Raw genomic sequence first — 22,162 nt, forward strand, 5'->3', positions numbered from 1 at the left:
TTTCTTGCAGAGCATTCTAATGCCTAAAACTTTTTGCAATATATCATACTGCTTGGCGAAGTACTTGGAGGAGAATGGGGTTAAGGATAGGAAGGCATCACAGATTTGTGGGGGTATGTTCATGACCAAATTGGCGAAGTCATACGTGATATTTGAGAGAAGGGGGCGGAATTTTTTTAACAATGATGAGCACATGCTCATTTAGTCCTCTTATTTACAAGAGGGCTAGGATTGTGTAAGAAAATGGCGGAGGAAAATTTTCCATCTCCGAGGATGATGAAGTGTTAATTTTGGAACAACCAGGAAGAAGTGTTAGGCCTCGACCCGCACCCATGAGGAGCCACCGATAATACCCATTGAAGATGAAATGCCTATGGACCCATACAACTTGTCCATGAGGTAATTTTAAAACAATTTGTCTCATGGGGTGAATCATACCAATATAACCTTGGAGTTTATGATGAACCAAATGAACATGCAACACCTCGATTTGCATCCTCCATATCCATATATTCCATGTTGGGAGGATATTTGGAGAAAAAGACAAGGAGGAGGTGGAGGAAGTGGATCTAGAGGAGTGGAAGAAGATAATTGATTATCCTTTTCAATTTATTTGTGTTGGAGTGCTTGAGATAATTTTTATTTTCTTTGTGTGTTTTATTTGTTATGGTTTGGTTATTTTGAAACTTTTAGTAATTAGGATAAATTAGGAACTTTAGATTTAATAGTTGTTTTTCCTTTTTATTATGTAGTTTTTTGTTTTTGATCTTGCAGAATTTAGGGTGAGAATTGAACAAATAGTTAAAGCGTGAGGGAATTAAAGCGAGGGATCGATTCGTTAATGAGAAGATTAGAAGACTTTGAGAGATATCTTGAGTCCGATTTTTATTATAGTTAAAAGGAGTCACATTACTGAAGAATATAAAGAGGTGTATTACATTAATACCCTCTATGACCAAGAGATCAGAACAGAAGCAGAAAAAAAGGAAATTTCACGATCAGAGCCTTCAAATCGTCAAGGTCGTAATATAACTCGACGGGTTTCGGAGGAAATATGCGATTTTTGCCCTAGTTATGATCCAACACGACGAGTTTTCCCATTACAACTCGGCGTGTTGCTATTCAATAAAATTTTTTCAAGTATCAATTTGATTCCAATTTGAGGCAAGCATTATACACATTTATGAAGTCGATTTCTAGGCGATTCCAAGAAGTTTTTTTCCTGTATATTTAGAGTTATACCACACGAGACGTATGATAACCAAGGCATGGATTAGCTGTTCCCATGCCAAAATTAGCTGAAGATGGAGCTCAAAAGAAGAAATATCAACCTCTCCACTTCTATTCTTAGGGAGTCTGTTCCAATTCTCTCATTTTACTTTTATGTTCTTTAATTGTTTTAACATGCAATGGGGACATTGCATAAATTAAGTGTAACGTAGGAGTTGATTAGATTAGTTACATTAGAATCCTAGTTTTTTTTTTCTTTTTGTTTTGTTTTGTTTTATTTTGTTTTGTTTTGTTTTGTTTTGTTTTGTTTTTTTGCATAAAAAATTGCTAGGATTAATTCAGAAAATTTTTGTAAAGCAATTAGGATTCCATGCTAGTATTATGTTTTATGATTCTTTGAGGACCTAAATGTTCAGTTGAGCCAATATACATTATAGTGTATTTTTAGCCCCCTTTATTCTAGTTAAATCATGGAACAAAAAAAACCTTGCTTAGTTTGAGGGACGCAATATGTTTAGCATCGTGTACTGTAAATGTATATAGGAAAGCTTAAGTAGTCATTGCACATAAGACTAATTAATGCCTTTAATCAATAAAGGATGAAGTAAAAATGCCTTGCGTAAGCATATGTTTTTCTAGGTTTCTAGTTTGAGTGAAAAAGTGCGGTTGAAAAAAAAAAGAGTGATGAAATGTTCGAAAGAATCTACAAGTATGAAGAACATGAAAAAGAGTGCTAAAAAGTATCAAAGAGGTTGAGAGAAAAACTTTTGAGAAACACACTTAAACAAACGTTAGAACAAGTTATAATGTAGAATAATTTTAATTCAAAGGATCATAAAGCTCAACATTAATAAAAAGTTAGAGTTAGAAAGTTAGATAATTAGATGCGGAAATATAATGACGAAAATGTAAGGAAATATAAATGACAACAAGTATTTTATCAAGTAAACATTAAGCTGATTCTTAACAAGGATAGCAATAATATCAAGTTAGTAAGTATGATGAGCTTAAAGTGATTAAGTCAAGAATGACTTGCTCAGAAGGAGATATTAGGATCTTAAGCTAAGAATTTAAGTTCTTTAAGATCTTGAGAATAAGAGTGTAATGAGAGAAGATGTATGATATAAGATGTAAGAGATGTGTATTCCAACTGAAGCGGAAGACTCTATTTATAGATTTCAAGAACATTACAAGAGAATAAAAAAGACTATAATTTAAAGGAACTATCCATGCAAGGCACACTGGACAATACATAGTAAATACATAAGTTAAAAACACTAAGTCTTTGTTTTGGATGTGAAGGTTGCGGATGGCTTCAACACTTCTCGTTTCGGTAGCAGAAACAATATTGCGGTAATGAAGAGAACATTCAATTAAGGTTCAAGAGGGTCACTTTCTTGATTCAACAATTTCCCCCTAAGTGACCTCTTTAACCTTCTCACTTGTTGAGTTTCAGAAACTTGATCAGCAACCACCAAAATTTTCTTACTTCACCCAACCATTTGATCCTTCTTGTGATCTTGATTATGACTTCTTCAGTTGTGTGCTTCGATCTCTGCACCGAAGTCAAAATGACTTCCAGTTGCCTTCGGGTTAGGCGGTGCATAGTAGTGATGGGAAAGTCAACCTGAGTTCTGACATAATCATAGCCTCTTCTTGCCAGAGTGTGCTGGATGAATTCAAATTTCATGAATTTTCTGACTTTGTAGTTTTTGACTCCGGAAGTCTTATCACTTGACCATATATCCTTGAATTTAGATTCATGCTTTCCATGAAACTTGTTAAGATGTTCGAATTCCAGAGGTAGCCTTTGATCATCAGGGAGGCTTTGGTCGAAAGGTTCAAAAACTGTGAAGAACATGACATTTAGAGAGATGGGAATATCCCAGTAGCCGTCTTCAGGAGGTTCAACATATGTTAACACTGGTTTGTAGTCTTCATCAAGAATCCTGCGGGTTGGATTAACCCATGAGTTAATTAGGGTTTCATCCATGGTGGTGTCGAACCCATGGTCTCTCCATATCATCTATGCAAACTTGGCTGCTGTCCAGTCAATTTTTCTTTGTTTTGTTGCAGGAGAGTCATCAGAATGTTCTGATGACATGTTGGCTCGAGGTTTCGAAATTGAGGTAGGGTTTCTTGATGAGGAGAGTCATGTTGTTGAACTTGAATTTGTTGTTGTTGCGGAGGAGATCTGTGAGGAGATGGAACCGGCATGGGAGTTTCTTCTTGATTCGTAGTTAGGATTGGAGATTGATGAGTATAAATCCTTGGCAGATTAGATGCAATATGAGACAGACCGAAGTTTGGTGTAGGGATTGCTGACTGAGATTGATGGAGTTGTGGTTCAGATCGTTCACTTCCCCCTTTTGAGGAAGTAACTTATTGCTCCTCATACCATTGACGGAGGCCATCAATCTTAGTGAAGAAATTATTGAATTGCGAGTTGAGAAGACCAGATAGTTGCTGATTGTCGGGGATCTTTGTGTTGAACAATAGTTAATGGATGTCATTTCTGAGCTTCATAATTTCTTGACCATGAAAGCTTGCAGTCAAGGAGCATCGGAGGTGATTGATCATTGATTGAAGCGCTACAATGGTTGATTCGTAAACATTGTGAGTTTCCTCAACAAGATTCTTGGATTCAATAGCCTAATTAGCCATCGATGATTGAAGCTTGGTTTTGATTGTGGTGACTTCCTGAATAAGACGTTCAGAAGTTGCTAGGAACTCTTTAGGGTCTACGGTTCTCTTTTTATCCAGGGCTCGAATGCCTATTTCAACTTTGAGCGATATCCTTTCAGCAGCCAGACATTTCGTTATCTCTAATCGTTCAAGTCTCTCTGCAATAGACTATGGACCCGTAGTTTCAGTTTGTTGTGGGGTGGAGACTGCGGCCAAGATCTTGTTAACATTCTCCTGAAGACGTTCAAAATTTTCTAGGAACTCTTTGGGGTCTGCGGTTCTATTGTTATCCAGGGCTCGAAAGCCCATTTCAACTTTGAGCGATATCCTTTCACCAGCCAAATGTTTCTATGTATCTAATCGTTTAAGTCTCTCAGCAATAGACTGTAGACCCGTAGTTTCAGTTTGTTGTGGGGTTGAGACTGCAGACAAGATCTTGTCAACTTTCTTCTGAAGACTCAAAAATTACTTATGAGTGATAGGAATTTTCTTCTTTTTCTTCTTCTCATTTGGCTTGGAAATGGAGTGTTGAGAACCGTTGGAGTCTTCTTCATCAAACACCATCATAAAGTCATCTGATTGAGTTGGTTGTTTTACTTCAGTCATATCCAAATCATGCAGACCAAAGGTTGGTCCGGAGCTAACTTCAATCGTTCTACCATATTCACTGGATTCGTTGATTTCGACAGTTGGAGGGAGCTTTGAAGGTCCTGGACCACCTTGAAGATTCTAAGATTTCTAGATTGTTTCGGCCATAGTGGTCATATAGTCTTGAAATATAAGGATGGTGGCTACAGTGTTTGCATTATTGATCACATCCGCCCAATATTTAGGAACTGTTTGAATTTCCTGCTCCTTCTGTTATTGTTTGGTTTGTTGATCCTTGAGGCCCTGGAATGCCCTTCGAAAAGCTTCATAATTTTTAACTTTGGATTCAGTGTTAGGATGATATTGAAGACAAGAGTCATTAGAGTCATATCCGTCAAATCCTTGAGGTTGCACTAGGGTGTCCCCCGGGTTCATGGATCCTTGCACATTTGTGCTCACCATGCCTAAACCACCTGATTCTAATGTAAGCAGAGTAGGATTTCCTGAGCTTCCTTGATCTCCTTGACCCGTAGTCAAGTATGGCCTTGGATCAGTTATGGCTTGGGCTGAAGAAGTGCCCTATAGTGAAGAAGGTGTATCAAGTGTTTGTGTTACGTCAAGAATTATGGAGTGCAACTCCTGTGGTTCAACTAAGTGAAGATGGGAATCCCTAGAGACCTTACAACATTTTGAGCCAACTAGATCCTCTTGGGATTCAACTGGGGTCGAGTCTCCATCATCAGATGAAACAGACACACCTTTTCTGTCTGAGTAGCTGGAAAGGGTTTCAGCAAATGGTTATGTGGGCACCCAAGGACTACCAGAGTCTTTTGAGAGACTCCGATATCTGTTCAGTCACGCATTGGGCTAGGGATTGGGTTGGTCTTCTGTTTGTTGCAGAGAAGTGTTGGTCCGGAGTTATTATCTGACTCTTCTTCAATATTTACTGGAGGGCTTTGAGGATGAGCATGAGCCTCATTTTAGGACACAACAATTTTGCATTTCCTGGACGTTTCACCTTTCTTGGATCTATTGTAGATGTAGGGTATAAAGGTATGGGTCAATACCTTCCGTAGCCTATATATGATCTGTGATTTCTTTGGTTTCAAGTCCAACAAATATGAGGATGTGTATGGGTAATCGTCTCAGTGGTCCAAAAATTGATTGGTCCTTCGATAGTGTGTACCTTTTAAGATTGCGAGTGATGAAAAGATTGATGTCATTTCGCATGCTGAGTCTTGCATCCCATGCGAAGGTGAGCTCTATTGGGGTTGCCCTTGGATTCACCTTTGGGATGTACTGAAGAAAGTCATCCTATAAGATCTGCCCGTAGTTAACATCATTCTCTGTAAAGATGCTCCACACTAGTTCAAGTAGCTTGAGACCCATGTGTATGTGCCTCTGGTTTTGCCTGAGAGACTTCGGATGATGAAGTGATAGACAAATTGCTAGACCAAAGACAGTTGGTTTTTCTTGAATTCCCCAATGCCTTTGAGCTTCTTTAGATAACCCTTCTGGTAGAGAGTAAAGATGATGTCGTTCATACTTGGAGTGTAAAATCTTGTGGAAGGAAGAACACGAAGGTTGATTGCATTTAGGAACTTTTCTTTAGTCAAAATGACCAAAGAATCATCAACCAAGTTCAGATGAACTTCTTGCAGATTGTTGATTGGGCGAAACACAAAGAATCCACACTTAAAGAGGGTTGAAAGTGGAACAACATCAGTGAATGAATCAAAAGCTCAAAACAGGGGGTGAGAAGATATAAACTTGATTATCAGGCGAATAGATTCATTGTAGGATGGATGATATTCAAATATTGCCCTAACATTGCTCGAAGCAATTGATTGTGATTCATTTCTCATAGTGGATTCAGAACCAGTGGGTTGTACTGACCCTGATGCTTTGGATTGCTTCTTCAATACACCAGACTTCACTATTATTAAAATATTTGAAGAGCTTATAGAAAAGTTTGAGTGCAAGAAGATGAAGAAGATGAAAATCGTCTAAGAGTTCAGAAAGCGTAAAGCATTCTTGGGAAGGAAAAAGGGTTTATATAGTTCCGAATCTCAAACAGTTATTGAATTTACCCTATCTACAACTGTTAATGGTAAAATCCCTTGGGTTTTAACCATTATCAGCCACAAATTAAATAATTTAAAGGAAATTATTATACTTTTTGTTTTAAAAAATGACATTTAATGAAATCTCAGGCCCATTATCACACGTTTGGAGAACGTGTGGTGAGGGGCGTTAATCCTTTGAATACAGGTGGAATTTAGAATGGATTGGACGTATTGGGCAAAGGAGATTTGACAGTTTAAGGAAAAAGATTTCTTCAGAGATTTATTTTATGGGAAACATGTTTAATTGTCATTTAACCTAAAATCGGTCTGGCACAAAAAGAACTTTAGAAGAGAGATGAAATTTTGTATGATACAAGATGAATGTTTGAATTTAATATGAAAGAATTTTTATTTAATGAGGATAATTAAATAGCACACAAGATTCTAGAGGATTTATGAAGTTATTGAGAGTTCATTAAATATGACTGCGGATTGATTCTTCATTGCGGTGGATGGTAATGTGATTGCGGTAGTAGGAACTGAAAGGAACACTTAACTAAAGATTAGAAATAACAAAAAATAAGGATCAATAAATATAAGTATGATATATGGTTGCAGTATACAAATTATACTGAAACCATGTATGATAGATATATTAGACTAGGACTACAACGGAGACCAGAGGTACTTATAAGTATCAATAAATATAAGTATGATATCTGTGGTACTTATCAATTCAAGAAGAATTGTGGATCCGGATTCATCATCCCTAACATTCGTAGAAAACTATTGAGTTTTGTTGTATCAAGTTTCTTTGTAAACACATCCGCAATCTCTTCATGAGTTGGGACAGTAATCAGTTCAACGTTACATTTGAGTATATGGTCCTTGACGAATTGGTACCGAAGTTCAATGTGTTTCGTCTTCGAATGGTGAATATGACTATGAGAAATCGCTATAGCACTCTCTAAATCACAATAAATTGGTATCCGCAACATTCTGTAGCTGTAGTCCATCAATTGGGTTTTCATCCATAGTACTTGAGAACAGCAGCTCGCTGCGGCCACGTACTCGGCTTCTGCGGTAGACAAAGAAACACAATTTTGTTTCCATGCAGACCAGCTAACTAGTCTTCGTCAAAGAAATTGACAACCACCTGAAGTGCTTTTCCTATCTAATTTTCAACTTGCATGATCCGTATTTGTAAAAGGCTTGAAGACTGAAGTCTTTCCCTGCAGGATTCCATAGACCGAGTGCTTTGCTTCCTTTCAAGTATCTAAAGATCTGTTTGATTGTGGTTAAGTGTGATACTTTTGGGTCGGCTTGTTACCTGGCATATAAGCCCGTTGTGAAGATAATATCTGGTCTGCTTGCGGTGAGGTACATCAAAGAACCAATCATTCCTATATAAGTTTTGTGGTCCGCTAATCCTCTGGAAGGATCAGCAGAAATCTTATATCTAAAGGCCATAGGAACCTTGGCTGACGAACAGTTATCCATTGAGTATTTCTTAAGTATTTCAGAGGTATATTTTTCATGATGAATGAATATCCCTTAAGGGACTTGTTTCACCTGGAGTCCTAGAAAGAAGTTAATCTCTCTCTCTCTCTCTCTCTCTCTCTTTATTCATGCTCATTTGGAATTTTTGGTCATAAGAAATGCAAATTCATCCACCAAACCTTAACCTATTAACCCGAATATGATATCATCCACATAGATTTGAAGAAGCATAAGGTGATTACCATTTGCCTTTGGAAATAATGTGGGGTCAATCACACCTCTTTTATATCCTTACATGAGAAGAAACTCAGAGAGAGTCTCATACCATGCCCTCGGTTCTCGCTTAAGACCATAAAATGCTTTCTCAAGCTTGAAACAATAATCTTGGAACTATAGACTTTCAAAGCATGGAGGCTGTTGTAAGTAAACTTATTCTTTCAATTCACCATTCAGGAAAGTGCTTTTTACATCCATTTAATGTAGTTTGATATTTTTGAGTGTTGCATACACTAAGAAGATGCTTATTGCTTCCATCCTAGCTACGGGGGCATAAGTTTCATCATAATCAACATCTTCTAGTTTAATATACCCGTTGGAAACTAATCTTTCCTTGTTTCACACGACCGCACTGGATTATCGAGTTTGATTTTGTACACCCATCTTGTTCCAACAATAGTGTGACCTTTCGGCTTCAGAACAACTTTCCACACTTTGTTTCTTTCAAATTTTGCTAAGACTCCAGTAAGACTCCATAAGGTCTTCCTTGATGGATCGGGGCTCGACTGCGGACTTAAAGGTTGTATAGTGGCAGTGGTTCGTAACATCATGCGAAGATCGAATCTGTATGCCCACAGATGGGTTTCCAATAATTTGACCCGGAGGATGTTCTTTTGTCCAAACATGTAGATGCGGTAATTGATGATCAGCAGCTGTAGTGGAACGAACATTAACGTCATCGGATTTTACAATAGGAGAAGGCAGTTCCCCTTCGACTTGTGAGTAGCCTGTAGAAGTGTCTTCTACTTGGATTGTAGGATTTGGATCAAAATGAGGTTCCCCTTGGATTGTGGATGGGTGTCCCTCTTGAACTGAAGATGGTTCACCCAGGAATAAGTAATGCGTGATAACCCTTTGATCAGTTCTTGTGTCAATATTTTCTTCTTCATCGGAGTCTGAGGAAGCATTTGATGGATTAGAGACTCTTCGGGTGGAAACCGGAGTTGCGTCTTCAAGCACTGGAACCTTTATGGTTCTCATAAGAACCGAAGTAGTTCTTTCCCCCTCAACCGGCAAGGATAAAGTTTCGTGAGACAAGTAATCATATATGGAGGGTCCAGAAACTTCTGCGTGTTGTTGTTGAGCTTCGGGGGACACAAGGATTTTAGAAAGTTAGGCAGTCTTTACGGGGTCGAAAAGGTTGTCATAGTTAACTTTAACTATTCTAAGAGGACCCGAAGAGGTTGGGATATCGCTTTTCAGGATTGCTTTCATTTCACTTGAAGGAGCAGTTTTGTCGACGTAATAATCATCGAATTTGACATTGAAACTTTCAACTATTACTCGCGTGCGTCTGATAAGAACTTTGTATGCCTCTTTGTTTGTTGAGTAGCCAAGAAGTATGCCTTCATATGACTTTAGTGTAAATTTGTTAAGGTGATCCTTCTTGTTGATCACAAAACATCTACACCCAAATATGCGGAAGAATCGGACATTAGGTTTTCGATTGTTGAATCCCTCATAAGGTGTTTTATTGAGATGCTTGTAGAAAATGATTTCGTTCTGAACAAAGCATGTCGCTGCCACTTCTTCATCCCAGAAGTATAGAGCAAGGCTTGCAAATTTTAACATGGACCTGGCTACTTCTACCAGAGTATGATTCCTTCGCTCTACTACTCCATTTTGCTACGGTGTGTAGGGAGCAGAGAAGTTGTGACTGATACCTTTGGAAACCAAGAAACTATCCAAGAGATAATTAGTGAACTCAGTTCCATTGTCACTTCAGATTCTGCGAACTTGTAGCTTGATTTGGAGGTCAATTTCTTTGATGAAGCTTATCAGGATCTGCGGTGTCTCGGATTTGAGTCTCAGGAAGAAGACCCATGTGAATCAAGTAAAGTTATCAACTATAACCAGTATGTACTTCTTGTGATGGAGATTGGGTACGGTAGATGGACCGCAGAGATCAATATGCAGCATCTCTGGTGGTTTAGAAATTGATGAACTATGACCAGTGGGTGACTTCCCTTTGATTGTTTTCCACACTCACAAGCAGGGCAGAGTGTTTCATTGTTGTACTTCAGAATTGGGAGGCCTCAGATGAGTTCTTCTATGACAAGGTTGTTAATGTACTAAAAGTTAGATGAGCTAGCTTGCGATGCCACAACTAGCTAACTTCAGATATGGCTTTGGACAGAATACATAGCTACAGTTTCCTAATGATCAACGAGACATCCAAAGGATACACGGTCCCTTCGGATTTGTATTTGATCAAACATGTGCTTCTATCGCTTGTCATGATGTAATAGTATTGATGATCAAACTTAACCCAATGACTTGCTTTATATAGTTGGTCTACACTGATGTGATTGTGCTTGAGGCCTTCTACGTAAGCAACATTTTGTATTGAGAAGTTCCATGTTATTAATACACAATAACCTCAGATGATACCGTTTGGGTTGTTACCAAAGGTGACATGTCATCCATTATAGATAGTCCTGAAATCCCAAAGGTATTCTAACCTTCCGGTCATGTGTAAGGAGCAGACACTATCGATCAACCACTCCTCTTCTTATTCCTCCTTGCATAAGGCTTGAAAATTACACGATTAGTTTGGGCACCCAAACAAGTTTTGAGCCCGTGGTTACATGTTATATATTTCCTAGATGCATGAGCAGGGATTGCGAGGATAGGTTTCATAACAACATTAAGACCTAAACCTGGGTGTTTTGAGGTGTTTTGAGAATTACAAGATTTTTAAAACTTACGAGGTTTCGTATAATTACAAGGTTTTGGAAGATTTCGAGGGTGGAGTTGATTTGGTCTTTTCTGATGATAAAATCCAATGGTAAGATTTTTCTCATTTAGCCAGACACTGTACCTGGTTAGCGGTCTAGAGGGTGTGGTGCGAGGCTTGTAACCAGTCCGAGAATGAGATGTGACAGAGTTTCCCTTGGGATTTGAAAAAGTTTGGGCATTGGACTTCCTCCTAGGTTTTGATCTTTTGTCAAATTAACGTAACTTTAAAAGTGTATAAGTTGGCAAAATTCCTTTCCATTTAGGGTCATCTAATGAATAGTTCTAAAATCGATATTTGTGAAAAGTCTTGACACTCTTTTGGGACTTGTCAGGAGATTTTGAAAAAGCTTAAGGAACTGTACATTCCTTTTTGTCTATTTTCTCGATTTGAGTGTTTTTTGAAGATAGATTTGAAACATGTTTTTCAAGACCCTTTCGTTTTGAGATATTGGTTTTGTTTTTTGAAAGAATTTCCTGCTTTTTTCCCACGAGATTTGAGTTCCTCTTTGAAAGCTTGTTATGCCTGAGTTTTTGGAGAACTGCAGTCTGAAGAATTTAACTACGGTTTCCTGAAAATTTTTGATTGTTTTTGAAATTGTGGATTGGAGTCATCTAAACAAGAGGATTCAGGACTCAAGAGCATTGACCGAATTAAAAATTTCTATGGGCAATTCATGATGAATTGGTTGAAAGGTTATAATGCTCTTGATTGTGGTCTGCGGTAAAGAAGATTAAGCTACTTCAGAGTAAGTCAGGGATTATTCTTTGGAAGATAATTGATTTTACTGCAGTTTGAGACTATAGTGAAAGGGATTGCGGTTTTTAGATGAACAGTTCTCAAGAAATTTGGTACCTTCCATAAGGATTTCTTCATCACAAACTGAAGAGCCCTGAGAAGTGGAATGAATTGTGCTAGTGATGGGATTTTGATCACATGAATGATCCGAGGTTTCAGGAAGAATTTCCTCGGTGACAAAATTATTGCTCAGGGTATGAAGTCTACCGAAGTGGGCTCTAATATCTTCGGGAAATGTTTTGTCATTCACTGGAAAGTGAAACTCTCGATCAGAAGGGACATAGGGACGGTTCTTGTTAAATCGGGGTGATGAGTCCTTTGAAGTGGAGTACCCATTGGACCAACCCCAATTGTACGTATTTGTGCTAAATCCCTCTGATCTAAAGCTCTTCCTAATTGGGTTTCACATAACATTCTTGCATCCTTTTCTAACACTAAGTCTCTTTCTAACATGGCCACTTTGAGTCTTTTGTCTTCTAGACGTCCTCTTACATTGAATATTTCCTAGGATGCTATGTTCTTCTCATCTAGGGCCTTGTTATAGTCTGAAAGGATGGCAACACAAGTGTCATTAAGGTTCTCTAAGAAGGGTTGATGATCATGCATGTTATAATGATGAGTTTGAATCATAAGTTTTACATGTTCGACAATGCTTAGAGTTCCATCTTTAGCCATGAAGCAGTAGTTCTTCTAGAGCTTTGTCGAACCATCCTCATGAGCAGTTGCGAACATGCAAATTTTACCCTTACCATTGATGTTGAGGTCTTTATCCTCATCCCCTGATGACCATACTTGATGATCTCTTTTCACATGGGCCACATATGCCCTTCCTTAATCCCTTTCATCCATCTCATGTACCATTTGAAGATAAAAGGCTTTGTCCTTTACTACATTTGCTTTACAGTCTTTAGCAAAATGATTCTCTTTGTTGCACTTCTGAAAAATGACAACATCTTGTTTAACTTTAGTCGAGCGACCAAAGTCAGTTAGTTTAGCAGCTTATGGTATCTCCTTGGCTTGATGAGAGTTCAAAGGTTGCAGAGATTGGTGAGGGTGTTTTGGGTATCGAGGGTGATTGTTTTCAGGGTTGAAGTTTCGGTTAAAGGGAGGCTTAGTAAACTACTAATTTTTGCGAAAGGAGGTTGGAGGTAACCGATTGAACTGTTGACTAAAACGTGCAATAGCATTCTGGAATTCCTCATCATCATCATACTCTGTGTCAACTTCGTAAGACTGCAGTGGGTTTTCATAGGAGAGAGAGTGTAACATCCCGAAATTCGGTTATAGCTCTTTGATCCTTTTCTTTCCTCAAGTTGTCAAAATTAGTCCTTGAAAAGAATATAGGGCATTTGAGTACGTTGGGCGTAATGGAGAGTACGTTGCGGGTACTCATGAGCGTGTTCTTGACGCAGAGTCTACCTAGTATGCTCGGTGTACCGTAGTGTACGCTGGATATACTAGGCTCAGATTGAAACCCAAATTCTAAATGAGCCCCTATTTAAAGAACGTTATGGTCTCATTGTTGGTCACCATTTCCATAGACTTGTCCATCCAAATCCCAAATTCCTGTTCTTGTAGCTAGAGAGTGCCCTTGAGAGCTTGTTGGTGTGTTCTTGACCCTTAACAATGGAAAGGAAGCTTTGGAGAAGAAGGAGTAAGAGCCCAAGCACTTGGATCTGAGATTAGCAGTGTGAGAAGCTTTATTTGGAGGTATAAAGCTTCAAAATTTCTTCCTTTTCTGTTGTGTGTTCTTATATGGGATGTTTTAGGGTTTTTGTCCCAAAAGTTGATGGCTTTGTGAGTTGATGAGCCCTAAGAACCTAGATCTATCTCTTGCTAGTGTATTTTGTGTTTTAAGGTCATAAAAATCCAATCTTGGTCATTAAGAACTAACCATGCACGGGATATGAGCTTAAGGAAGAAAATGGATGAACGTTTTGAGTGTTTAAAGCCAAACAAACCATGCAAAGGCGTAAAGTATTCAACTTTATGGATTAGGAGGTTGTAGGGGTCCAAATCTGTATTTTGAGCTAAGGTCTTAACTGATTAAGACCATAAGAAAATAATAAAAGCGGGACCTATGTTGAGTGTAAATCCCAGTACGCGGGGTATAGCATTCAATCAACCCGATATCAGCAAAGTGGACGAGGACGCCCAACGTAGGGATCGGGTACGCGTAGCGTACTCGCATGCGTTGAGTGTCGTTGACTTTTAGGGTTTGGTCAACAAGTGGGCTTTTGGACCATTGGAGGGGTAAAATGGTCTTTTACCCTTCTGAGAGAGAATAGGAAGGGAACAGTCTAGCCTTTGAGAGCCTTTATGTAACGACGAGATTTTCAAAACAAAATTTTCATTTTTCAACAACAAATATTAAATACAAAACATTCTCAAAAAGTATTCCACGACAGTTATCAAATCAAACATATCCCAAGATCACAAATCAAATATCCTCTCTATGTGTACGGTTCATGCCGGCGCCCTTCCACGGTCCTCGCAAGTACCTGAAACACATAACACAACAACTGTAAGCATAAATGCTTAATGAGTCCCCCAATATACCACATACAACACATAAGCCACTCGAGGCTACTGTACGACCCTCCGACCTATGTGTCTCAGCGGGACCCTCCGGTCCCGTAGATCGTTGGAACCTCTGGTCTAGTTATAGCTCGTTGGGTCCTCCGACTCGGTCTGAATCGTTGGACCCTCTGGTCCGGTCTATACAATTATATATCATACTTACATCACATAGCACATAATCTCATACATAGCACATAATCTCATACATAACACATAATATCTTCCGGTCAACTCATAATACCACTTTAGGTAACGTATAGTGAGAAGACTCATCTCGTGTAACTCGGTAACTCGAAAATCTCAGACTCCATGAAATAGAATCTAGCCTCCGCCTAATCATACGAAAATAAACACTCGGCATCAACACATTTCCCAAGGCTAGACCATTCCCTCTCTTAGCTCTCTCAGGAGGGTAAAAGACCATTTTACCCCTCTCAAGGCTCAAATACTCTAAAGTTGACCAAACCCTAAAAGTCAACAAAAGTCAATGGTCAACCCTTTGACCAGTCTGACCGAGTGCACAATTGTGACTCGGCGAGTTCAGTCATGAACTCACGTCCTCAAAATCTCCACTGACTTACTGAGTCACTTCCCCAACTCAACGAGTTACCATATGCGTGATTTATGGGGGAACCCATCCTACTCGCCGAGTCTGTTCTTGGACTTGGCGAGTTCAAGCCATGCTCAAAATCAATTGACCTCCTGAGGTCAGATCCGTTTCTCTAACCCATAGATCTGGCCTCCTTAAGCAAAATAAACATGTAAAGTTTGGATCTTGATGGCCATCCAAAGACCTAATGGCTCTATTTGAAGAAATGGCCCCAATATGCCATCCCAAACTCTTATCTCCCAAAGACAGTCATAAAGATCGAGGAGTTAAGGTCTACGGACCACTTTGGATCCAGATCCAAAGTATCAACACAAGAAGGGACCAATTGCACCACAATACATACTTTAAAGGGGCTAGAAACCCTAACTCTCCAAGTTTAACACCAAACTTAAGAAGGATAGAAATATATATCGCCCTATTTAGTTCCCTCTTGCCTTGGCCACCTTCTTCTTGCAAAAACACCCACACAAAGGTCAAAAATGATCTCTTCTTCCTCACAAACGCTCTGGATCTCTTAGGGTTCCTCTTAAGGGTCTGGTAGCCGCAAATGGTGGCTATAAGCCCCTTTTAATAGGTCCCAAACCCCGGGGGTTAGGGTTTCATTAAACAGCATGGACTCGCCAAGTCCACGAATGGACTCGCTAAGTCCGCCATTAAATTAGTCCAACCATCCGCGATACTACTCAGCGAGTCTGAGCCCCTACTTGCCGAGTCTCTCTCCAAAAACTCAATATAAATGCATAAAATAAGATACCTGGGATTTTGGATGTTACAATTCTCCCCCACTAGAATCAGACTTCGCCCTCAAAGTCTCATGTCGAAAACAACTCTGGATATTGTTCCCACATCTCCAACTCTGGCTCCCAAGTCAGCTCGGACCCTTTTCTATGATGCCACTGGACTTGCACCAGGGGCACTTCCTTGCTCCTCAAAACCTTGATCTTTTTATCCAAGATTGCGATCGTCTTCTCAGCATAATTCAGACTCGCGTCCACCTGGATATGTTCTAATGGTACCACTGCCGACTCGTCGGCTGTACACTTCCTCAGCTGCGACACGTGGAAGGTATCATGAATATGGTCCAACTCCGCAGGTAACTCCAAACGATATGCTACTCTGCCCACCCTCGCGATTACCCTAAACGGCCCAATATACTGGGGCCCCAGCTTGCCCCTCTTCCTGAAACGGATCACTCCTTTCCAAAGAGACACCTTCAGGAGCACAAGATCCCCGACCTGAAACTTGAGCTCCGATCGATGCCGATCCGCGTAACTCTTCTGTTGACTCTGAGCGGTCAATAACATCTGTCTGACTAGCTATATCTGCTCTGTCATCTGAAGCACTATCTCTGTACTACCCATCACACGTTTCCCTACCTCACCCCAACAAATGGGGGTCTAACACCTCCTTCCATACTACAGCTCAAAGGGTGGCATACCAATGCTCGAATGATGGCTGTTGTTATAGGAAAACTCAGACAAGGGAAAATACATGTCCCAACTCCCGCCGACATCTAGTACACATGCCCGAAGCATGTCCTCGAGCATCTGAATCGTTTGCTCGCTCTGTCCATCAGTCTGTGGGTGGTATGCGGTACTAAAATGTAGCCTCGTACCCAATTCCTCATGAAATTTCATCCAGAATCTGGAAGTGAAATGCACATCTCGATCCTAGATGATCGAGATCAGTACCCCATGCCGTGATACCACCTCCCTAACATACAACTCTGCCAGCCTCTCCGCGGAAGAGCTCTCACTGATGGAAAGGAAGTGAGTGCTCTTCGTCAACCTGTCCACTATCACTCAAATTGCATCGACAACCCTAGCCATCCTGAACAATTTGGTGATAAAATCCATGGTAATTTATTCCCACTTCCACTCAAGAATCTCTAACGGCTGCAACTTACCATGCGGACGCTGGTGCTCGGCCTTAACCTTGCGACAGGTCAAGCACCTTTCTACGAACCATGCAACATCCCTCTTCATACAGGGCCACCAATACTACTTCTTTAGGTTGAAATACATCTTACTGGCCCCCGGGTGGATCGAGAACTTCGATCTATGCGCCTCCTCCAATAAGATGGTATGCGTTCCGCCCACAAACGATACCCAAACACGACCCTGAAAGGTCATAAGTCCTTGACTATCGGTAACGAACTCCGATACGTGCCCGATCACTCCCTCCTTTTTGCTGTTCTCTGGTTTCATGGCCTCCGCCTGGCCCCTCGAATGGTGTCCCACGCCGGAGTCATCACTGTCAATCTCATGCAAACATCTCGTATTAGGGCGCCCTCCGCTCTACGACTCAGGGCATCGGCTACAACATTAACCTTGCCCGGGTGGTACAGGATCTCGCAGTCGTAATCCTTTACCACATCCAACCATATCCTCTGGTGCATATTCAAGTTAGGCTGATCCATCAGGTACTTCAAGCTTTCGTGATCCGTCTATATGGTACACCGAACCCCATACAGATAGTGACGCCATATCTTGAAGGCGAACACCACTGCCCCCAACTCCAGATCATGGGTGGGATACCTCGACTCATGAGTTTTCATTTGTCTCGATGCATATGCTATCACATGCCCCCTCTGCATAAGCACCGCTCCCAACCCTGATATCGATGCATCATAGTACACCACAAAATCCTCCATCCCTTCCGGGAGTGCGAGCACCGAAGCTTCGCATAATCTCTGGCGAAGTGTCTCAAATGAGGTCTACTGCTCCGGACCCCATGAAAAAGCAACACCCTTCTGGATCAACTTGGTGAGTGGCACGACGATCTTAGAGAAATCCTTGATAAATCTCCGATAATAACCAGCTAACCCAAGGAAACTCCTGATCTCGGTAGGTGACCTCGGCACCTCCCAACTCATCACCGTCTCAATCTTTGTCGGATCGACCAATATCCCTTTCTGGTTAACGAGGTGCCCTAGAAACTAGACCTCCCATAACCAAAAATCACACTTGGAGAATTTGGTGTAAAGCCTCTCCGATCTCAGAACTCCGAGGATCTCCCTCAAATGCTCCTCATGTTGCTCTATGGATCTCGAATACACCAAGATATCATCGATGAATACGATCACCAAACGATCCAACATCGACCTACACACCTTGTTCATGAGATCCATGAGTGTTGCTGGTGCATTGGTGAGTCCGAAAGGCATCACCACAAACTTACAATGCCCATAAAGAGTCCTGAACGCTATCTTCTGGATATCATCATCCCGAACCCTCATCTGGTGATATCCCGACCTCAATTCTATCTTGGAGAACCAAGACGCTCCTTGCAATTCATCGAACAGATCGTCGATCCTCGGTAACAGATAACGATTCTTGACCGTCAACTTGTTGAACTCCTGGTAATCAATACACATCTAGTGTGAACCATTATTCTTCTTGACAAAAAGGATATGTGCTCCCCAAGGTGAGCTACCCCGTCTGATAAACTCCTTTCCCAGCAGCTCCTGAAGCGGCGAGGATAACTCCTGCATCTTGGGCGGTGTAAGGCAATATGATGCCTTGGCAATAAGTGTCGCCCCTGGCACCAAGTCTATACGAAACTCCACCTACTTGTCCTCGGGGAAAACATCAGGGAACTCCCACACAATTGGGACCTCATCAATCGAACTTGGCCTCCCAGCGGCCACTCGCGTGTCCATCACATAGGCCACAAATCCCCTACAACCCTGCTGTAAAGTCTGCCTCGCCCTAGCAGCCGAACAAAATGTTGACTGAGGACAGGTACCCTTATGGTACACCGTATGTACTCCCCCATTAGGGTCTTGAATTGTCACCTTCTAACGCTCGTAGTCTATAATAGCTCCAAAATGCCTCAACCAATCCATGCCTAGTATGACATATACATCCCCCATCGCGATCGGGAGTAGATCGATCGGGAACCCCACACCGAAGATCTCAAGTATACATCCTCAAATCACCTCCGTTGCATACATTGCTCGCTCGTTAGCTATTGAAACTCACAGAAATCGACTCAAAGCCTCTCGGCAGGTACTAATATGACGACTAAAAGCTAACGACACAAAAGATCGACTCGCTCCCGAGTCAAATAGCACTAAGGCAGGTACAAAATTCACAAGAAAGGTACCTACGCATAGCATAATATAAGCATAATATCTCAGACTCAAATAAATAGAGAGAAGAATACATACCGGCGACAATGTCGGGTGCTGCGTGGACCTCCTCCGCTATCAACTGGAAGGCTCTCCCATGAGCTTTTGGTGCCTTGGCCTTCACTGGCTGAACCTCGGTAGTCCTAGCAGCAAGTGCAAATCCCTGCGTGGATCCCTGATGTAGATGAGGGGCACTCGGCCTTTCGATGGTCGGTCTGGTTGCAATGGAAGCAAATAAAAAATCCCTTGGGGAAATCCCTCGCGAGATGCCCCTCCTTCCTGAACTTGTAGTATACTCCTGCCCTGCACGACCCCTCGTGACTCTTGTCGCACTTCCCACAAGTGCGGCCCTTCGTGCTCCTAGATCTCAAATCAGCGGGCCTGGCCTGCTTGGCTGTCGGCTGAGACTGAGCTGGCTGCCGACCCATCCTCTATGACTCGGCCTCCTCCCTGGCCTGAGTCTCCAACTCAATCTCCATCTTCTGGGTATTTTCCTTGAGCTCAACAAATGTTCAGTAAGTCGAGTTTGCCACGAACTCAAGAATATCTCTCCTCAAAACACTCAGATACCGGCTCATGCGAGCCTGCTCGGTAAACACCTGCTCAGGGCAAAACATCTCCCTCTCATGAAACTTCCGCGTAATCACCGTAACTGAATCAGTACCCTGCTTGAGGGTCAAAAAATCCTGAGCTAGTCATTACCTTTCCACAGGGGGAACGTACTCATCTCGAAACATGGTGGTGAACTTTTACCAGGTCACCTTAGAAATCTTTGCCAGAGTGAAGCTTGCGGTCACGAACTTCCACCAATCCTTCGCTCCCAAGCGAAGCTAGTTCAGAGTGAACTGTACCCTCAAGTGCTTTGGACAAGAACATGTGTAGAAAAATCCCTCGATATTAGAGATCCACCTCATCGCAGCAATCAGGTCCTGTGTCCAATCGAACTCTGGTGGCTTCGTGTTGCTGAACTCCCGAAACAACAACGAATCACCTCCCTGCGGTGTGCAGCAGCAACAGTAGCAGTAGCTACAGCAGTCGCAACCTCAGTCATTGTTGCATACCGCTCGTCAAATATCTCAATCAATGTGGTCTTGATGTCCCCGAACATCTCTGGAATCTAGGACTAGATGGCAGCAGCCACCTCCTCATGAATCAATCGACGGATCTCCTCGTCGCTAATACCACTCCTCCCTGGTGTGTGTCGTGTGCCAACCATGATGTCTCTGAAATACAACATAAAAATATCAGAGACTCAATCGAGCATACTCAAACTTGATAACACAACCCTACTCGTCCTCCAATATCCAAAGGATTCTTACTTGAACCGCTCACTGATCCGGTGTCTTCAGTAGAACGAGCCCTATACTACTAACCACACCGCATCAGCATACACCCCAAGTCCTCCTCCTTGGATCCCGGATCGCAAGTACTCTACTCTCTCTATGCATTGGCTACCCTCCAATAGACCTCTCATGAGCTCCTAACTGTTACCTACTCACTCTCAAGGCATCTCATATCAGCAGTAATCTCCTAGGGTAAGGCATCACAAATCAGGCCACTCTATTCCTAATATGAGCACCTAACCTACTCTAGCATGCATAACATAACATATCATATCTCATAACACATAATGTAAGGGTATTTTGGGGATTCACCGTTCGGGCGTTGGCTTACCGTACACATTGCTCCGCTCTGGTTGTTTCAAAACCTATTACTCTTTTTAGAAAAATCAGTTCTTATTGGTTGAATATTCCTCAAATCCTCATTTTGAGTTCAGATACGCCCGAAGTTGCATCCGAGTCCCTCAAACCAAGTCTCTGATACCAACTTGTAACGACGAGATTTTCAAAACAAAATTTTCATTTTTCAACAACCAAATTTTAAATATAAAACATTCTCAAAAAGTATTCCACGATAGTTATCAAATCAAACATATCCCAAGATTACAAATCAAATCTCCTCTCTGTGTGTACGGTTCACGCCGGCACCCTTCCACGGTCCTCGCTAATACCTGAAACACATAACACACCAACTGTAAACATAAATGCTTAGTGAGTTCCCCAATATACCACATCCAACACATAAACCACTTGATGATACTGTACGACCCTCCGGCCGATGTGTCTCAGCAGGACCCTACGGTCCCGTAGCTCGTTGGACCCTCTGGTCCGATCATAACTCGTTGGGCCCTCCGACCCGGTCTGAATCATTGGACCCTCCAGTCTGGTCTATACAATTATATATCATACTTACATCACATAGCACATAATCTCATACATAGCACATAACACCTTCCAGTCTACTCATAATACCACTCTAGGTAACGTATAGTGAGAAGACTCACCTCGTGTAACTCGGTAACTCGAAAATCTCAGACTCCATGAAATAGAATCTAGCCTCCGCCTAATCATATGAAAATAAACACTCGGCATCAACACATTTCCCAAGGCTAGACCATTCCCTCTCTTAGCTCTCTCAGGAGGGTAAAAGACCATTTTACCCCTCTCAAGGCTCAAATACTCTAAAGTTGACCAAACCCTAAAAGTCAACAAAAGTCAATGGTCAACCCTTTGACCAGTCTGACCGAGTGCACAATTGTGACTCGGCGAGTTCAGTCATGAACTCACGTCCTCAAAATCTCCACTGACTTACTGAGTCACTTCCCCAACTCAACGAGTTACCATATGCGTGATTTATGGGGGAACCCATCCTACTCGCCGAGTCTGTTCTTGGACTCGGCGAGTTCAAGCCATGCTCAAACTTAATTGACCTCCAGAGGTCAGATCCGTTCCTCTAACCCATAGATCTGGCCTCCTTAAGCAAAATAAACACATAAAGTTTGGATCATGATGCCCATGCAAAGACCTAATGGCTCCATTTGAAGAAATGGCCCCAATATGCCATCCCAAACTCTTATGTCCCAAAGATAGTCATAAAGATCGAGGAGTTAAGGTCTCTGG

Source organism: Lactuca saligna, chromosome 5 (assembly GCF_052625555.1).
Source record: "Lactuca saligna cultivar CGN05327 chromosome 5, ASM5262555v1, whole genome shotgun sequence".
NCBI classification, from domain to species: Eukaryota; Viridiplantae; Streptophyta; class Magnoliopsida; order Asterales; family Asteraceae; genus Lactuca; species Lactuca saligna.